This window comes from Amphiura filiformis, chromosome 9 (assembly GCF_039555335.1).
Source record: "Amphiura filiformis chromosome 9, Afil_fr2py, whole genome shotgun sequence".
NCBI classification, from domain to species: Eukaryota; Metazoa; Echinodermata; class Ophiuroidea; order Amphilepidida; family Amphiuridae; genus Amphiura; species Amphiura filiformis.
This window is the reverse complement of record NC_092636.1, coordinates 20263092-20284105: the sequence shown is the minus strand read 5'-3', so window position 1 is coordinate 20284105 and position 21014 is coordinate 20263092.

Here is a 21014-nt window from a genome sequence, read left to right as displayed (position 1 = left end):
CATAGATTTTCTGACCCTTGCAAATGCAGGAACTTAATCAATCTGCATGCCTCAATTTTCACCATCTTACAGGTTATGCGCCTACTGCCCATCTAGCGCCACCTGTAAAGAAAGTAAACATACTTAGGAGACCATTTTTGGACCATAATGTACTTAAGAACCAGTGATTACACTGACAAAATTTCATCAATATAGCTCTTTTCCTTCTGGGTGATGTCAAAAACTTTTGGATACCCCCTCGTAAATCACCTTTATGCCGGTAGTAATAGTCATCAGGCTTGAGGGTTTCCTCTAATTCCCGAACAAGTTGGCTCTGTTCTGGTTTGGTCATTAAACCGTCACCGCCAAACAGCAATGGGGAAGGTACATATGTCAGAAGATCATCAGGGCCAAGACCTCTATCTCTATAGCCACTTCGATGGATTTGTCAGTCATATTCATGGCTGTGATGACTTTCTGAACTGTTCTCTTGGGTTTTTCGCTGATTGAGGCCATTGTTTTGAGGTTCCCTCTGTGAATAGTGTCTCTCAGTTTTATAGATTTCTTGATTATCCTTTCACTGTGGAAAGCCTGGTATTTGTTCTTCCCCTTTTTAGATGCATTTAGTACATCGTTTCTGATTTCTGATGTCATCACCTGCTTGGTGACGAAGTTGTGGAGCTCTGTGAGGAACTCTGCAGAGGCAGAGAACGGTGCCCTCTCTTTTCAATGAACTTCATCATCTCTTGAACGTGTCCTTGTTTGATAGTGACTGAAGATGATGACTCATGATGGTACCATGCCCCCGAAGTACTCCCGTCGACACCAGTAAATTCTCTGTGTAGGTTTTTCAAAGCCTTCATTTCATGATAGATAAGATCCCATTGAGCGATGTACTGTTTCTGCTTGGAATGTCCAATGACACCATCGCTGCATTGTGATGAAAGGTTGATGGTCTGCTCCAACTTCTGATCCAACTGCTGAGAAGCGGTTGTCCTTAATTGAGAAGGAGTGTCCATCTGAAAAGTTTCAGGTAGGTTTCTTGCATCCTTTAGATACACTATACCCCATCGTAGGTAATTAGTGGAATCCCAAGCAGCAAACAGCTTCAGGACTTGACTTGATAGTTGAATGGATTCCATCGTTGAGTAGGGCTCTTTTGACTTTAACCTGAATTATAATAAGGGCGATACAAATGGCGAGTTCACAACATTGGTTATATATATAGTGCATAGAACTTCAACACAGATCATCAATGATCTAATAAAACTATTTTCAGGGTAAAAGTTGGGAACCTGATGGTATAACTGTGGTACTGTTTTAGAGTTGTATCTCTTTGACATTAATTAGGGCAAATTGCTTGTTTACACTATTCTTGCTGGAAAGTTGACATTAAAGCATGATTTAAGCCACCCAAAAATATGACCATGATATGTAAATGAACAATTTTGAAATTCAAGAAGGATTAAGTGTGCTGACCAGTTTATCTTATGTCTCATGGCACATGATATACTTGGTCTTGTTATATGAAACAGCTTCAGAACTTCAGATTTTAACCTGAAATGTGAAAAGAAAATGTCGGTTTAAATAACAAGTCGATTTCACAAGTTCACAACCTTGAAGTTTTTTGAAGATAAAAAGGACAATTTCGTGATGGCCAAATTAGTCAATTTGGCGGCCATTTTGAAAAGCGCCCTCATTAGAAAATTTATTCTTATTCTAAATAGTTTCTTCGGGTTCCTAGACCCTGAAAACATATGCATAGACACCAAAATCATATCTCTATGAGCCTCTGGAGCTAAGATATACTCAAAAGTAGTAAATTTGGCAGCCATTTTGAAAAGCGCCCTCTACAGAAAAAGTTAGGCATATTGAGATTGATCACCCAAGTTTTTCTGAAAGCCCTTGACATATACAACAATAAAATAATGGTTGATTGAGTAAAAGAGAGATGGCCACGAACTCCACCATAGAGCCAGGAGTAACCGTTGTTTTGCAAACCTCCGGATGTTTGTATTGGTAATCACTCTGATTCCATTATACACCCACCCCACACCTCCCCAGATATGTACCTTAATTATATAATAATTATTAAAACAAAAACCGTTGATGTAGATCAAGCCAGGTAGCGACCACATCCGGCCATGGTTTTCAATCTCATCCTAGCTCACTATACAAATCTTTCACATTGTGCTCATTATAACTATTTTTTTAATCGTGTATATAATTTTAATTATAATTACTAATTGCCTATAGTTTGCAATTTGTACAGAAATGTTTTTATTAATAGGGCATTTCGTGATCCACATCATCATGCCCCCACTTTTCTAAAAATAAAACATAAAGTTGAGAATTTCATACCAGTGGAAACCTCTGGCTACATAATGTTTATGTAAAAAACAATGTTTGTTTGTTTTCGCAGATTAATTCGTTTACCAAAAATATTGTGAAATTTTAATTGCGTTCTGGAACACCATAACGGAATTACAATACATTGTCTATGGAGCAGTGTAGTACACGTAATCAAACATAACTCGCAAACGCAAAATCGGAATCAACTAAAATCAACTCGGAATTAACTCGAATTAATGTCTTTAAAAAGGAATCATGATATGTGACCGTCCACGGCGAATGAGCCGTAAATTCCTCCCCCGGTCAATTTTGTTTTATTTCATGTTTAAAAAATAAACATCATAAACTTAAAAATGGTATATCATTCGACTTCAAACGATATCCAGAAGCGGGGTTATGGTTTGTTAAACTTTGCTCCTTCAACAAAATTATAGCTTTTTACGTTTTTACGTATGTCTCTTTTTCCACATTGCTGGCAATAAATATCAAACAGCCTTAATTGGCGGTCATTTCAAATCATCCCCAAGTCAACGAGGTTTAAGAAAGTTCTCTCATTGTTAATTATTGGTTATGCATACCTGTACAAAATACAGTGCCTGGTAACCCACCACTTGAACGGGATTTAGCAAAAGCAAACAAAGACCAGAGCTATTAAAATTTCTATAGCCATCTAAGGTATAAGCTTATTATCCACTTCAACAATAGGATTATTGATTAGTTTTGACTATCAAAATAAGACAGATGTCGGGCCAGCTTAAGCTACCGATGAATACGACCTTCGTACACATTTTACACCGTAACTCAGAATACAATTTAGGGAATTTACGGCTCATTTGTGCTGCCGGGTCACATATACTCCTTTTAACTAGTTTTAACTATTTTCATGTGTTATGTATCTAAGGCCCTGTTGAAAATTAACTCTACTGGAGAAATATGATGAAATAATACATTAAAAAAATTCCTGGTATTTTCCATTTACATGTATAATCTTACTTGCTATCTTGAAATGCTCAAATTAATTAATTAAAGAGTTTATTTCAACCACCTTAAATCAGATGGTGTATATTTATTAGCGTTATCTTCTACTGTACAAGTTACAAAATTACAATATGTCTTTCTCCCGATTCCAGAAAAATACCGGTTCAACTTTAAGACCGTACTTTTAAGGATAATTGCTAGATTACGGGTCACCATGCTTCAAAGAACCTTTATTGGAAAGGTTCTATGAAGAACCACAGGGTGCCATATATGGGGAAAACTTAAAGAACCTTAAATGTAAAGGTATAGGGTTCTTCAAAAAACCATATCACAAATATACTTTGGTGACCCTTTAGAGGTTCCGTGAAGCACGTTTGTGATAGGGTTCTTTGTTTTTGGTCCTAATTACCCAATGTAATGCTAAAGTATTAAGATTTAGCTATGCATTATTTAGCTAAACAAGATACTTTTTGGACAATTATATACATATGAATTTAAATGTATTATTTTTACATGCAGCATGACTTAAATACAGAATTTGCATCAGACATATAAGTTTTGAAAATTGCCAGCTGTGTCATATACATACATACATGGTTCACACTGCAATAAATGGAATGAAATATAATAAAATATTTATGTACTTTCTGATGCATGCAACGTATATATATAAACATCTCAAAAAAAGTAACTAACCCCCCTTAAATAATGACCATTTACATACATATATTACAAATCTGTAAAATGCGGTGAAAGCAGAATTTATTTCTGCACATGTTGACACCTCATGTGTAGCAATTGTCTAAATATTATTGACGTCGCAGCGTACATTTAAATCAATGTAACCCAAGATTTGTATTCAGTTATAATGGAAGGAAATCTGTGTACAAGTGTTGTTGTATTGTTATAAGTGCAACTTTCAAATCTGAACCTCACTACATTAAGTTGACCAGTGTTTTATTGTTTTCTGGGCTATCGTATCAAATGAGGTGTCAAAATGCGCAGAAATAAATTTTGCTTTGAACACATTTTACAGATTTGTAATACAATAGCCCCGTTTTTAAATAATGACCATTATTTAAGGGGGTTAGTTACTTTTTTTGAGGTGTTTAGATGCGGGTATTGTACTTTGCATAAATACTGGTATTGTACAATTACTTCTTTGCGTTCCAGAAGGATTGTATTTCATGAGTATATGTCTGTGTGTGACGTCAATTAAACCTCATCTGCGGGATATATTATTATTACGCTTTAACCCAAGAACTACTATTTCAATTTAATCCGCCAACAGAATAGGTGATACCTAAACGGACCGTACCTAATGGTCCGCAAAAAAATTAATAAATTAAATTAAATAAAAAAGAAAAACAAAAACAAAGAGAGACTGTCGACCAACTGTTAAGAGTTATGTGATAATGTCTCTTTAAAGCTGAGTTCACATAGTAAACTATTCGGGTATACGGTGGACGTTTTGCATGGCACGCAAATAGCTTAATATCGGACAAGGTAATTTTTATAAATACTCGGTCACATAAGAGGGCACTATTTTTTACGACATGGCATAACTGGGCATTAACAGCAGAGACAAAAAAATCATTTAAAAGCTGTTTACGAGGAAGCACCCAGAAAGCGATTAGCCTCCAGGCTCTCGATCTTTTTTTTAAATGGCTGGAATTTGGGCAGGAAGAGAATGCCATAGTTGGGCTGTAGATGGTAGAAATGATCTTTCATGGCTGATAATGTTTGATCTTGAGACTTCCACTGCTAGGTCATGGGATCTCACAGACTGCCGCAACCTGGGGTCATGGACAGGGATGTCTGGCATCAGCTGGCATAACTTAGGGGCCTCGTTGTAGAACATACGATGGGAGAGGGTGGCTGCTCCAACTGCCCTGCGGTGGCTCAATGGCTAAATATGATGATCTTCATACACATTCGTTGGCAGACCAATGACACGCTTAGCTCTATTTTGGATTCGAAAATGCCCTATACCTGCGTATAGTATATTATAGTATAGTATAGTATAGTATAGTATAGTATAGTATAGTATAGTATAGTATAGTATAGTATAGTATAGTAGAGTATAGTATAGTATAGTATAGTGGGAATCGTGCGCGTTCGATTTTAGTGCAGCGTATACCGCCCTAATTTTAAACCCTAAACCTCATGTGTGTAAAATATAATTCTGCACATTATGACACCTCATTAAATGCAATGTGACCTCAAGAAGTAGAGTTACAAGCATTTGATTAGATGAAGGTTCATTTTTAAAATTGGCAAACTGACTTATACATGCCTGATCGAATAGTATAAACATAGCTAATATCGAATATATTCCTATGTGAACTCACCCCTACAGACACACCCAGAATTGTTACCTTTATTTAGATGTGTGTCGTCTTAACCCCTGAACGCCCTCTTATATGAATGCCCATTGGAGAAAATTATGGATTCTATAACAACCATCTGGCGATATTTTTCCTTGCGGAGACAAAAATGAAACATTTGAAACATGGCATCAGAAGAGGGGTCTACCCTGTGGAGGTTATGATATTTGTTAATGTGTGTATTCCCATTGGGTATGTGCTGTGGAGCCAATTATGAGTAAAGATACAGCCTATATTAAACAGAAAAAAAACTTTTTCAAAAGTGTATTCATGATTTCAATCAGGTAGAGAATCATGTATGTGTGGTGTGTGTGTCACGTGGATGGAGTGGGGTGGGGTGGGAGTGCGTTAGTTTTTGCCTTATCCCCGATCTTTCAAAGAACTCTATACAGGGTAACAGGGGCTATAGGAGCGTGTTAAGACACTCTACAGGGCAATAGGGAACGATGTCTCCATTTGCCCTGTAGAAAGTCAGGAATGTATGACAATTTCCAAGTCAACTGGGGAAGATTTATTGTGTGTCAACTGGGGATCCCCATTTTCATGGTTACGTATATAACCTGGGTAAAATGTGTGTATCCGGCCCCCGATTGAAGGGAAAAACAGGTGGGGTATTATGTGGGGGTTATGTGGGGTGGGGGTGTGTGTGTGAGAGAGATAGAGAGGGGTGTGTGGGGTGTACGTATGGAGGGATGGGTGCGTGATTGTTAAAGTCATATTACATTTGCTAAGGAGGACGCCCTCAATATTTTTCAAAATTATGTTTAAAAAAAAATAGTTATGTAAAGTAACATACCCTGCAAAAATCATTACGATGGAAATATTAGTAAAACACACACGCGATGTCCATAGCACAGTACGTACATAGCGTGCGGGCAGTCTTGACAACACGACTTAACTTCGAATGAGTGACTCGCATTGGCGACATATAAGTTGGTATTAAGCGATTTGCTTTGTATTGCCTCATCTGTTTGTGCCCAAATTAAAAGAGGGCATATCTGACAGTGAAAACTAACATTTTATACCAAAAAAATAATACAATCATATTTCTTTTGGAAATGGAAATGTTATAATATGTCCTTAAGGGGTGGATGTTATGGGGGTGTGTGATCCTATTTTTTCATTAGCATGCTCCTTAAATTTTATCATTCCATTCGCTGTACATGTATTTGCGAATAAATCTTTAAAAAAACCTGTCGTTTTGTGATAACAACCATCGACGTTTTCCAGGCGCATTGCATTGTGGTTCCAGCTATTTCGGCACAAATCCACGTGTTGTTGTTTTTCAGCTTACAACCGGCCCGGGCTTACAACTAGTTAGAATTACGCTTAGGCTTAAAAAATAAGTTGACTTGTCCTTATCGAGCGATCCAAAAATAATTTTTAAAAAAGGTCGTGTTTTCTTCTTTTTTTTTTCTTCTTTTTTTATGACCATAGGGAAATGTCATATTTTGGTTTATGATATTCATAATATATTAAACTTCAGTATAAACGCATAAAATCATAAATTTCTTGCAAATTCTGACTCAATTTCTGTACGCTGTAACTTTATTTTCCGTAGTATTTTCGATACTGAAGATGCGTACGTTTGTAAATGTCTGTTGACTGTCTCTATTATTAAATTGTCTCTAAAAATTCTCTATGCAAAGTATTAGGCGTCACGTCGTATTTTGCAGAAATTGCAGAAAAAAATATATTAAAAAGTATACATATGAATTATATATCGACCGACCGACCCAGGTGTTGGTACATAAAGGGCAAGGCAACTATTTTTTTAGCATGAAGCTGTCATTTCGCTTGACGTCTAATATTAAAAACACCGACGCGTTGTGAAGTGCAATAAAAAAAAACACTACATATGCAGCCACAGCGGCCTTCGCCGCCCGGCCAAAGCGTTTTTAAAATGTGTAAAAACAACTTGGTTTTAATGCTAATTATTGCATGTTCTAGGGAAGTCTGATTATCTTTATAAAATAGCAGGATGGGCGGGTTTTCGCTGAAATATTTTGTATTTAAAAAGTGAAGCATTCTTTTCGTGATACACAATTGTGGTACATTTGGTGTTGTTTAGGAGGGGGAGAATTTTATTTCAATTTTATATACGTCAAAATATTTTTTGAATTTACTTTTTTTTTAAATTTCATATTTGGGAAATATGACTGGGCGAATTTATGTACGGCGAAGAGTGGTGTGATATGCAGCTGTTAGGTTTGAATATAGCTTCGTTGATGTTTTGGTTTGTTCAAGTAGGCCTATAATTATGTCGTAAAATAATCATAATATTGCTATGTTACACTTGCAAACGCCACTCATCCTAGGGCCATTGTACTATACATGTATTATATGTGCCCATCCACCACAAACTGGTCGTAAAGTCGGCATGTTCCATTTTGAGATACAATCAAAAACAGTAATGGATTTCTATGTAAAATATATAGGAATTTGACCTTTGATGAACCAAAAATTCACTTCCAGATGTCCGATGAAGCTTGTTGAGGTGTCATTTTAAAGCTGAAAATGCATTCTTTCAAAATCTGCAATAAACAGAAAATGATCTAGGGCCGACTTTACTACCACTTCGTGGTGGATGGTCACATATGTTTGTTTGTTTGTTTTTCCATTCGGTTTTTCTTTACGAGTATGAGTAAAATAATAAATCAAATCCGATAGCAAACAAGTTGTCGTTTAATATGCCTCTCGTTCTTTTATATGGTATATGTCGCATATATATATTATGATAGCTTTGTTATAATTGTTAGGTTTTCATTAATAATATTAGGACCATCGGGGAAAAGCGCTGAGACTATTTAATAATGATACATTAAACCACATTATCAAAAACAACAATGGAAGTATATAGGCCTACGATATAACCCAATGCTAATTAAGGTACAGGTATGCTTACGTTGGGATTTCATATCAGCAACTGTCATAGCCGTCGGACAAGTTTGGAACTGTCAGGCTTTTGTCAGGAGTAGTCCCTATTAAGAATAAGACATGTAGGTTGTCCTTTGCCTATTCAAAGCCATTTAGAGAAGACTGCCCTTGTCAACAGCAGTTTTCTGTTGACAAGAGCGGTCTTCATTGAATGTCTGTTTTCAGAGTTATTTTATTTTACTTTTATCTGCTGACAGGGGCGGTCTTCAGTGAACGGTTCTTTTCAAGGCCACCAAAACATTTACAATAGCAGATACACGATGTCTGCTTTTTCTCTGTTGACAAGGGGCAGTCTTCAGGGAACGGCTCTTTTCAGACCCAGAAGCATGATCAGTAGGCAAGGGGCTTACATGTCTCGTTCTTAGATGAAATTAAATATAAAAAATATAGAAATCACCTTAATAGTCTCCTCCGTGTTGCCAAAAAATCATTCTACACTAAAGAAATTGAGCTCCACAATAATGACATGAAACAAATGTGGTCAACTTTGAACAATTTACTCGGGCGTAACAAACATGCAAAACATCCAGACTTTTTTACTGATGACATTGGTAGCAAAATCACCAATGCCCATGAAATTGCCACCAAATTCAACGATTTTTTTTCTTTCATTTTTGCTTCCCTTTCTGATAACATTTCACCTCCATTTGGCGATTTTCAGGCTCCATCAAAACCGCCACTAATGAATAGCATTTTATATCCCCAACAACACCGGAGGAACTAATTAAATTATGTGCTAACCTAAAATCAAGCCATAGTTCAGGCATGGATGGCATCAGCACTATCTTATTGAAATCAATCATAAACAATGTCAGCATGGTCCTCTGCCACATTTTCAATATTTCAATTAAATATGGCTAAGTTCCTGATAAACTCAAAATTGCCAAAGTGACACCAATCTTTAAATCTGGTGACACCCATGATTTTTCGAATTACAGACCAATTTCAATCCTTCCAGCCATTTCTAAATTACTTGAAAAGGTTATTTATAACCGAATCCATGATTTCATTTCATCGCACAACATTCTTAGTCCCAACCAATTTGGATTCAGGCAAAAACGATCAACCTATATGGCAATTAATGAACTTTATAGCATAATTACCCAGAATTTAGATAATAAAATTCACACTGTAGGTATTTTCCTTGATCTCAGCAAAGCTTTTGACACGCTCAACCATGAAATTCTTTTAAATAAACTTGACACTTACGGCATTAGAGGAATTGCTAATAATTGGATCCGTAGTTATCTTAATAACAGGAAACAGTTCGTTGTATTCAATCAAACCTCATCTGAAATGACATCAATCACATGCGGTGTCCCGCAAGGATCGATATTAGGTCCACTTTTGTTTCTAATTTACATTAATGATCTGCCCCTTTGTTCTACCACAGCTGACTTCATCATTTTTGCAGATGACACAAATATCCTCTTTTCTCACAAGGACGAAAATTCTCTCGAAACCCTGATTAATAATGAATTGGAAACTATCTCCAACTGGTTTAAGCTAAATAAACTCTCATTAAATGTTAAAAAAACTAATTTCATGATTTTTAAAAATAAACATACTACCAAACATCAAAAGGAAATTAATATTCATATTAATAATAATAAACTAGAAAAAGTCCACACAAGCAAATTTCTTGGCATACTAATTGACGATAATCTTTCCTGGAAATCTCATACGTCCCATATATCTAAAATAGTCTCTAAATATAATGGCATTATTCGTAAAGTTCGTCCTTTTCTTCCTCAGGAATCCTTATTTACACTTTACAACACCTTTGCAGTTCCCTATATTTCATACTGCAATATTATCTGGGCTGACAAAAACAACTCGCACCTTGAATCACTTTTTCTCCTCCAAAAAAGAATCATCCGCACGTGCACTAACTCCCTTTGGCTGGCCCACACAGAACCCCTCTTCAAGCAACTTAACACACTTAAGATTCAAGATATACATTTTCACCAACTTGGAACGTTCATGTTCAATTCCCACCACAAATTATTTCCAACTGACTTGTCTCTAAATAACTTGTTCATTACAAACGCAAGCATTCACGATCACCTCACAAGACAAGCCAGTAATTTCCATGTCAATTTAACCAAAACAAAACTTGCTGATAATACCATTAAGATTCAAGGTGCTCTACTATGGAATTCACTCCCCCAGTCAATCAAATCCAGCCCCTCTGTGTCATCCTTCAAAACTAATTTTAAAAAGCATCTCATCAGTAGCTACATTTCTGGCTAATGGATCAAATATTTTTTTATATTTCTATTATTATTACTATATTAAAATATATCTCAGATTGGACTTGTTTTCGTGTGTTTGTGTTATATTGTCCCTCTGCCTTGCGGGTAGATCTTGGTTGGAGTTTGTCCCCAATAAATTGTTTTCCAACAATTTTTTGTATGTAACTCAATATTGAATATCATTATCATTTGCTATATTTATCATTTACTTTGTAGGTACTAGCCTTTTTACAAATTCACATGTAAATGTTGGATTTAGGCCTCTGATTTGCTCATGCATACATGTTTTGTTTTCAAGGTTGTAGGCCTTTATCCAATACTATATCCAATATCTTTTTCATGTAATATTTTGGAAATTGCCTAAAATGACTTAATATTCTAGATATGCTACTGGTTATAAAATTATTTCTTATTTAATATGCATTGTATACTTTGAATTTTGCATTGGTAAATCTTGTATTTTCTCTACTTACAAGGCTTGTTTGTCTTTGTTCGTTTTTTTTCCTAATGTATTAAATTTTGTTTTGCTTATTGTAAAATTGAAACACTATGTATAGGGTGCCACGTCATCACGCTGTGCGTTTGGTGGCATCCTCATCCTCTGTTTCTCATACTTTTGTCATATAATTTAAAATGTTCCACACTGTTTTATACAAGAAAATATTATTCTGTATTATGTTAACATGTATTTTGAATGGATGAAATAAACTGAACTGAACTGAACTGAGATACTTTGTCCTGAAGAGGTCAGAGCTACTCCGAACGAAAACTAATAATTGCTATCATACGAGGGTCATTCAAAAAGTTCTACCTCCACCACCACATCTCGATTATCTTACGTGCCAGGAAATTGAAATTACCCATGACTCTACGCTTACATCTAGGCTACAAAATCAAAGTTATTTGGTTAAAATGTAATTTTTGGTTGTTAAGATGTGTTATTTAAAGTGCATACAGATTTGGTACGTCGAAAACGGTTAAAAACTGAAGCCAAAAGTTTAGTAAGCACCATATTGTAGCTTTGAATAATCTCCATCAAAATGTTTTTAAGATGTGGTTGTCCAACTGCTTACTCAGGATAAATATTTTGTTCCTATTTGAGCTCCCTGACATGGCTAGAGACTTCAAAACATTTTATATGATATGCAAACAGACACACACATGTTAGTGAAATAAGGGTAGTCGTAATTACGTCCTTATTTTAAACAATGGGTGCATCTTGACATGGAAATAAGATGAAAAGTTTGTTAACAACCTTGTATAGGCCTATACTTACAAAATACAAATAACTGTGCATTCGACTTGTTTGATTTTAACTTATGAACTAATTAATACGACTTGACCCAACAAGTGCTCATCCGATCGAAGTCAACTACCTATGGAAAAGGGTCCATGTGTAAGCTATTCACAACATGTATCGGTTTTTCTGTGCAAAAGACACAATACCCAGAAAAACTGTATAATATGCAAGCATTAGATATTGATTAAATTATTTGAACAAATATAAAGCAATTTAATCATTTTCAAAAATAAATCTGTAATGATTTCCACATTCAATGTGGGCAACATTTTAAATCAAAATTAGCCTTTCCTTCCAGACCGTTTCCGACGCACCAAATGTATAGTCACAATAACTGACACATCTTAACAACCAAAAATCACATTCTAACCCAATATCCTGGCACGTAAGATAACAGAGATGTGACGATGGAAATAGAACTTTTTGAATTAACCTCGTATAATATCGTATTTCATTTAATGAAGGCAACTACTTTTCCTCCTTCCCTTTTTGCACAGACGGTCAATACAAACACTTGCAACTGCAATTGGAGGTCCCGAGATCAACCATCTCTAAATTCCACCCACTGATTGCTCTTTCAAACTCTAATACTTCCATCACGTCTTTATTTTACCCATTAAAGAAAGAAATAACAGAGACAATCAACCACCTCGGTCATTCTGAACTCAAACAACTCTAACTCCACTATCTTAACTCATAAACAATTTTCATTTGGAGGTCTGTTAGGGCACTCATTTAGCTACAAAATGACACCAAACACACTACAATACCTGTTATTTAAGTAGAGATATAACAATTTGAACGAGTCTCGATTTGGAAAAGCTCAACAAAACTACCATTTTTGGGTGGCGAGTTCAAAACGTATGGCCATACCTGCTTTCAAAATTGCGGTACTCTTTTTGTTTGTTTTTAAGAGGGGTGTCGTAAAATCCAGTGCAATATACAAGAAATGGGAGATTTCTCACTGCGGCTCTGCCCCTGGACCACAGCAGGGGCCTAGCCTTGAGCCCTTTGGACCCCCGCTGATGTCTTTTGTATGCGGCACGCCCATGATTTTCTTGCAGCAAATTCATGTTCAAAGGTAAAAAGTAACTTAAATGGATTAGCAAGAAACATCATTCCCCTCCATAGTAATTTCCAACTTGTTTTTTACTTTTGTAGGCCTACATCGAGGCATCAGTTGTAAAGTTGTACAGTGACTTGTTGACTAGTCTTAGGGTTATGTTACGTTACGCGTGGCTATACAGCACAGTTTTGTGTTTTATTGCTATATTGGGCTACCCGTGTGGAAGATTTTAGAAATATCTTCCACAGGAGGAGTTTGAATTTCGAATAGGACACATTTAGAAGGACACTCATCGTATTCAGAATTCAAATTGGTGTGTCTCAGGTCCCACAAAAATACGTGAAACGTCGCTATCCTAGCCCTTAAGCAGGTCCATTTGAATTTCATAAACCCTCTGAGAAAAATTCAAGTTCAACCTAAACCGAGGGCGGATGAGTTTCAAATGGAGCTGCTAATGTGTTCATTCCATTTGAAATTCATACTCTCTCTATGGAAGATATTTCCAAAATCTTGCACAGGGCGGTGTGGATTTTAAATTGAATAACTCATTCTCAAGAAGCGATGCAATGATTTCAGATACAAGAAAATACCGTAAAACCTCGTCTACAAGCATATTTCGATGAAAGCTAAATTAATACGAAACAGCTGTTAATATGCATAGATTGGTCTTACAATAGTACTTGTTTGTATATGCTCGTATCGGTAATTTATTTGCTCAAACTCCGTGATGTTGTAATTTTGTCGCTGGATGGCACCTGGATTAATGTAGCGTTCATCAAAAACACTCTATATGCTTGTAGACGAGGCTTTACGGTAACAAGAATTATCTCTTGAAACACACGATTCGCCTCAAAGTAATCACAACATATCACATGGTATGGTTTAAAGAACAATAATTTATTTAATTGAAGTTTTTATTTAAGTTATAATCCCGGGGTTGTAATGTGTAGATGAGTTGACAGGTACATCGAACTATTTACAAATTGAGTCCAAATGTTTTCACCCGATAGAAATCAATTTCGCATATATCTGGAAAGAGAAGTGTGAAAGCATTATGAAGAGAGCAGCACCTATACCATGTGACTGAGAGTCAATTTCGATAACGGGAGGATGATATAACCATTGATCGTTGAGGTGGTTCTCAGTATTGCTTGTTATAGTGTATGACACATTAACATCGCATTATCTCTGGGATATAAGTTATTACCATTGACCGTCCAGGTCCGTCCCAGTATTGCTTGTTAAAGTGTATGACACATTAACTCTGGCATGCAATAATTTTACCAGTATCGAAATTAACAACAATGTTGAAATGAGCCGTACCTGTACATGTACCTCGCGTATCACTGCTTAAAAGAAAGTGTATAATGAAGATATAGGGTGATCAGTTTCTATCTCAAAGTATAAGCCACAAAAAGTGCTAGATTTAACAGGTCTACCGCGTATCTCTGATTAAGACAAAGGGTATTTGAAGAGTACATAGAACCAGACCAGCACATCTTTTCCTTTTGGCCCACATTATTTACATGAGCAGTCCTAGATTATAGGGAGATATAGGGTGTTATGTTTCAATCTCCATTTTATAAGTATAATTCCCCATCTCGTCGGCCAGCTTCAGGTCTTCCATATGCTTATTAATGGGTAGCAAGCTCGTCAGTATGAACCAATGACCCAAGGATGGGAAAGATGACTGTTCCTATTCTGGCATTAAAATCGCCAAGGATGAGATAGATGTTGTGCCTTTTCATACCAACCTGGTGGTCAGATAGAGATGAATAGAACTCATCCATTATTACAATTTGTCCTATTATTATTATAATTATTATTATTATTATTATTATTATTATTATTATTATTAGTGTTATCATTATTATTATTATTATTATTATTATTATTATTGTTATTATTATTATTATTATTATTAGTGTTAGTGTTATTATTATTATTATTATTATTATTATCATTATTATTATTATTAAGCTAAATCGTTTCCTCTTTCGGTTTCTCTTCTATAATATACCATAATATTACTATATTACTATACTATCTATACTATGCGAGTCCCTAAAATACAAATTATCATTGCTATGATAAAGACCTATATTGTTCCTTTTTAAAGATTATTAAAACTATAATTATGATTTTGTACCATAATATTACTATTACTATAATTATTATCTATACTATTCTAGTCCCTAAAATCTAAATTACCGTTGCTATGATAAAGGCCTATATTGTTCCTTTAAATTATTAAAACTATAATTATCACTATTTTGTACCATTTATTATTATTATTATTATTATTATTATTATTATTATTATTATTATTATCATTATTATTATTATTGTTATTATTATTTATTATTATTATTATTATTATTATTATTATTATTATTATTATTATTATTATTATTATTATTATTATTATTATTATTATTATTATTATTATATTATTATTATTATTATTATTATTATTATTATTATTATTATTATTATTACTGCGAAGATGACCTTGTTTGAATTTAGTAGTTCTAATGGGAGAAATGGGTTGATATGTTTCTATCTCAATTTTATAAGTAGAAGCCACAAAAAGTGCCAGATTTAACATGTCTACCGCGTATCTCTGGTTAAGAAAAAAGTGTATAAGAAGATATAGGGTGATCTTATTTTTGTCAGTAGAAGCCACAAAAAGTGCTAGATTTAACAGGTCTACCGCGTATCTCTGCTTAAGAGAAAGTGTATTTGAAGAGAGATGTGCGTAGAGCCAGATCAGCACAGGTGGCTTACAATTCAAAGATATGGATCATAATTGTGGGCAGAATAGTTGCAGATTTAGTTTCCTTTTTGCCCTCGTTAATTGCATGAGTACTCCTAAACAAAGGGAGATATAGGGTTGATCTGTGAAAATATCAATTTTGTCAGTAGAAACCACAATAAGTGCCAGATTTGACACTCAGGTGAAAAGGTACATGTACAGGTACAGGTATAGGTGTGCTCTCTTCATAATACTTGCAATGATGGAATCTTTCTAGAGATGCAAATTAGATCCGAAAGGTAAAAAAAACATTTGGGTGTTTTTGGCGATCTGGTGTGAACAAAATTAAACTAAAGTCTAATGAAAAATGAATTCTGATAAACGGTAAAAACTTATTGATGATGAGTTTGCGATTTGCTGGCAGCGTACTTCCGTTGTCTAAAACTGGAAATGTTCCTGGAAGTATTCGCAACTGGAGGCGCTGGCGCCTTTGGCGGTTTGGGATGATGAACTGCAGACTTTATTTCGACACCAGCATCGTTCGGATGGTGAACCTTTATCGGACCATTACCTTTTTTGACGCTGGACTTGATCTTGCGTGCACGTAGCACTTGAGAACACGTAGGCTGCAAAGCAAGCGCTGGTTTTGTCGTCGGCATTGATCTTTTCACCTCGACAGCGTTGTCCACAGACTTCCGCTTCAAGGCGCTTGGGGCCATCGGAGGAGATGAATTTTGATGGTCTTGTGAAGCGGATGTATTTCGCCGCACCATCCTATGCTCCGATGGACGCTTTGGTGTTCTTCCCCGGTCGTGATTCTGTGGTGAAGTTGGTGGTTTAATGGTGATGTTGCGGATCCGACGTCTTGTAGATGAACCTGCTGGTGGTTTTGAAGGCGGTTTCGGAGCTTGTGGAGCAATTTCCTGCGAAAAAGATTCCTGCAAATGAGCATCATTCTTTAATATGGCTGGTATGTGATGTGTGTCATCATGGTAAGCTGAGATGTATCGTTTCTTACAAAGACGAGGAATCTCCTCTTGCGATCTTTTCAGCAACCTCTGCGGAGGTTTCAGGAGGGCTCTCCATTCCAATTCCTTGGTAGGAGTTGCATGTTGTTTACCAACTAATTCCTCGGCTTGATGTTCAACACCTATCACTGCTATTTGCTGTATTTCTGACGTTGTGGGTGCAGGTGGATCCTCCATCTTCAGAGACAGAAAAACAGAAAGAAAAAGAAAATTGTGTAAACTAGCAAAGGTTTGAACCACTTAATTACACACAAATAGGGCATGTCAATGTAGTGAGTGCCTTTTTGAACCACCTTAAATTTTCGAATACGATAAAAGTTTGGATGCAATAACATTGCTTTTCGTCATAAGATTCTTACTGTTCCAAAGCACGATGGATTAGCTAATGTATACAATGGATATAGGAACTGCCTTTTTAAGAGGAGTGAGAGCAATCACTCCTCTACAGCTCTTCTTAAGTTGCATTTGCAAGAGCGATTAAAAGTCTCTAGATGACTCGCTATCTCAGTGCTTTAATGGCCACAGGTGCAATCATAAGAGTCATGAAAACACTGCAACAACATTTTAAAAGTGTCTTCAAAAAGTTATTGACAAAGTACGGGTTCCAGTAGCACGAGTACGAGTCCCAGGCCATTAGTACGGGTACGGGTACGGGCCCCAGTCAATGAGTACGGGTACGGGTACGGGTCCAAAGTCAAAGGGCATGAGTAGTACTCATTGAGTATGGGTAAGGGTCCGAAGCCATGGGTACGAGTACGGGTACACAGGTACGGAAATTGGGACTGCGTACGGGTACGGGTACTACAAGTCTGGTAATTACGTGATTTCTTTTATTCTTTAAGGTAATTGTATTCATCCCCGGTCAACAATGACGTCAAACTGAGGACGTCTATGTTTTCAATCAACCGGCACTTTACTAAGAAAAATACAAGGCCCTACCTTGACAACAACAGATTCACTTGAGCGAGGGCTGATAAAGTCAGACGATGACGCTGGGCTTGCCAGACCGAAGTCGTAATCATCTACACCGTCCAGTGAGATCACTAACTGGGGTGTGGGACTTCTGGTTAAGTCGGTCAAACCTGTTGATATACATCATAACAAAATCATTAAAGTCATTTTTAAACACCTTCCAAAATGGGAAACAATGCGCGGAGGCAGGTTACCGCTAGTCAAAATGGCAACGCATTTTCTAATTGAGGGTGCATGCCACTAAATCCGCGTGTGAAGCGGTTTCCGGTAAAAGTTTATCACGACTATAGTCCCAACTTTGCATAAAAATTGTGCAAAATCGGTACAATATTAACAATTTTAGTGTTGGAAATCGTGTTTTGCTAGAACTTGTGAATGTGATCTCTACTAATTTGAACAGAAAACGCGAAAATTTGAGTGATGTTTACGATGATGAGCGCATGAACACACGAAGTCAAAACGCGGTTAGCAGTCGGACGTAAACACGGGAAAATCGGCCCTTTTTATATCACGGCCGTTCGCCGCCTATGCGTGATGTCTACTTTTATCTAGAGCGCCCTCAGTTTTGACTTAAGGAGTCTTATTTCGTTAAAGTGGTGTAGGGCGATACAAAGAGTTATAATTGTAAACTACCGATACCAATTAGCACACAAAAGTATAGCGGTACTGTTGACTCAAAATTCCCATACCGCCCAACCCTACATAGTTACCGAATGTAATCGGTCGCCGATAATGGCGACGAAATGTCCTTTCGAAGTTGAAAATAGCCCATTTTGATCACTAGAATAGACCCACAAAAACACTCCCAATTATATTTTATTAATTTTTTCAAGTAAACTAGAAGCTTTAGATAAAAATGCTATCCAAGAGTTACCGTTCACACTCCTTAGATGCTTGATAATAAACAACATATGTCCGTACACCATCACTAAATTCACTGCACAAAATGCGAATCATACCGTACGGTATAGCGTACGGTATAGCGTATTTTAGTCAGAATATTGGAACATAAAAACAGTTAATAATATCATCCTCTCTTTATTTACAAGTAAAACAGATGCTAATGATAATAATTTGTGCGAGCATAACAGTGTCACAGTCCATATACTTTGCAGAAATGATATGACATGTACTGATAATACACGCACTATAGCCACTCATGATACTGTACTACAGTACAGTACATGTACATGTAAACTCGACATAGAAACCCAAAAGTATAACATGTAGTGTGTGTGCGCTGACTGAAATCATTGTGAGTTGCGATTTTGTTGTCAAACCCTTACGAAGCATTAATTTGCTTCGTGTGAGATACGTAACGATACGCTATGACTTGTCGCTTGTTTTTACCAATCTCGATAAATTCTCCATTTTTATATTTTGTCCTTCCGTAGTTCTTTACAATGCCGAAATAGTGTATCGGTATGTTATGGTATCATCGTCGCACTCTTCCGAAGAATCAATTTGGTCCGATTTACAAATGTAACGCTACGCGATGAGTTTTAGCTTGTTTCAACCAGCTACGTAACTAAATGCTCTACGGGCCAAAATTTCCGATAAAATTCTACATTACATATAATTTTATGTACCGGGTTCCGTAGTAATTTACGGGTTCCGTAGCAATTTACGGGTTCCGTAGCAATTTACGGGTTCCGTAGCAATTTACGGGTTCCGTAGCAATTTACGGGTTCCGTAGCAATTAACGGGGTCCGTAGCAATTTACGGTTTCGGTACAAATTTACGGGTTCCGTAGCAATTTACGGGTTCCGTAGCAATTTACGGATTCCGTAGCAATTTACGGGTTCCGTAGCAATTTACGGGTTCCGTAGCAATTTACGGGTGCCCTAGCAATTTACGGGTTCCGTAGCAATTTACGGGTTCCGTAGCAATTTACGGGTGCCGTAGCAATTTAAGGGTTCCGTAGGCTATTTACGGGTTCCGTAGCAATTTACGGGTTCCGTAGCAATTTACGGGTTCCGTAGCAATTTACGGGTTCCGTAGCAATTTACGGGTGCCGTAGCAATTTACGGGTTCCGTAGCAATTTACGGGTGCCGTAGCAATTTAAGGGTTCCGTAGGCTATTTACGGGTTCCGTAGCAATTTACGGGTTCCGTAGCAATTTACGGGTTCCGTAGCAATTTACGGGTGCCGTAGCAATTTACGGGTTCCGTAGCAATTTACGGGTTCCGTAGCAATTTACGGGTTCCGTAGCAATTTACGGGTTCCGTAGCAATTAACGGGTTGCGTAGCAATTTACGGGTTCTGTAGCAATTTACGGGTTCCGTAGCAATTTACGGGTGCCGTAGCAATTTACGGGTTCCGTAGCAATTTACGGGTTCCGTAGCAATTTACGGGTTCCGTAGCAATTTACGGGTGCCGTAGCAATTTACGGGTTCCGTAGCAATTTACGGGTTCCGTAGCAATTTACGGGTTCCGTAGCAATTTACGGGTTCCGTAGTAATTTACGGGTGCCTTAGTAATTTACAGGGTGCCGTAGTATTTTACGGGTTCCGTAGTAATTTACCGGGTTCCGTAGTAATGCTAAAATAACATACCGGTATGTTCAGATTTCATCATTAAGCTCCTACGAAAGACCAATTATGTACGCAACAATACACGATAAGTTTTAGTCTATTTTAACCAGCTACGTAACTTAGTTTTTACGGGGCCTAAAATCTGGAGTAAATTGTACATTTTGCTGTGTCGTACTTCTTTACGATGTTAAATAGGCTAAAATAGCGTACCGGTATGTTCAGATTCACCGTCACAGTTTATGTTTTGGTGAAAAAAGACCGAATTTTTCCACCCGTCTACATTCGGGCCACTGACCGGGTCTTCAAGAATCGGACTTTCACTTTGGAATAGATTCAATTAAACTAATTAATTGCTTTAGCTTAGAGACAAAATTATTGTTAAATTGAAGATATTGGACACTTTAACTATTATATAACCATGATCTAATGGGATTTTAAGGAAGCTTAACTTTCAGTAAGCTTAAAACTTAA